Source organism: Cynara cardunculus (genome assembly GCF_001531365.2).
Source record: "Cynara cardunculus var. scolymus isolate 2C chromosome LG 16, CcrdV1, whole genome shotgun sequence".
Classification (NCBI taxonomy): Eukaryota; Viridiplantae; Streptophyta; class Magnoliopsida; order Asterales; family Asteraceae; genus Cynara; species Cynara cardunculus.
In genome coordinates, this window is record NC_037543.1 from 5,429,187 (window position 1) to 5,430,284 (window position 1,098).

The following is a 1,098-nucleotide window of genomic DNA, read 5'->3' on the forward strand; positions in this document are numbered from 1 at the left end:
CATCGTGTTTGACTTTTCTTAGACAGGTTTGACTTTGACTATGTTTAGATGTTTGACCATATAAATAGGAGTTTGTCTTGTAATTGTTGAGAGAGAGCTTTATTGTAAAATACATTACGTAAAGTGAGGTTTGACCAGAAATATGATGTTGACTTTCTTTCTCTATTCTCATATGAATGTTCTTGAATGTTTATATCAAATCTGCCATTGTTGTGAAGATTACATGAAGATTGATCATTGAAAGTGGACACACAATTGGTATCAAAGCAGAATGTGCAAGAGATCAGAAGAAGAAATCAGATTTGTTGAATATTATTTTCTGAATTTTTTTTTCTTTTTTTTTCTTCGTGTTCTTATTTTTTTTTAAGTTTGATCCGATTTTTTAAAATATTTTGTGTTTTTGTGTTTAAATCGTGATCAAAATGCTCGAAATTGAATTGTGAATCTTTGTTATTCACAAACTTTTGTGATTTGATCATTATATTTGAAGATTTAATCGGATTTTGTGTTTTTTAAATTTTTTTGTGTTCTTAAATTTTTTTAAAAAAACCAGTGTTTTGATCCATTTTTTATAATCTTTTGATTTGTTTTCTGTGGTTTTGGTAGCAAATTGTTCAAAGCCCAAGGCCCATACGGTTTTTTAGCCCATACCACATCTTCATCTTCATCTAAATCGCTAACCTGATTCAATCGGAGACTTCCATCGCTCAAATCTATCAACCGGATTAAGCTTTTCTTCGCACAAGGCATGATCGGTAAGTCAATCGCTCAACTTTAATCTGATTTTACTAAGTTCTAAATCGAAGAAGCCTTGACCGGATAAGTGACCGATTTACCTAAATCGCACGAAAGGGTTGGTAAGTTTTGTTCATCTACTTGTCCGGATTCTTAATCGCACAATCACGTTGATCGGAGTCTTAATCGCTCAAATCAGAAGGTAAGTTTCTCGTCGATTTAAATCAGTGGTGACCGGACTAGTGACCGATTTAGGGTTAGTGTTGACCGAATTCGGACAAGGGTAAGAAATCTTGACCGGAGAGTTGAGCGGACTAGTCATCGGATAAGCATCAAGATTGATCGGATTCTAAATCGCTCAGG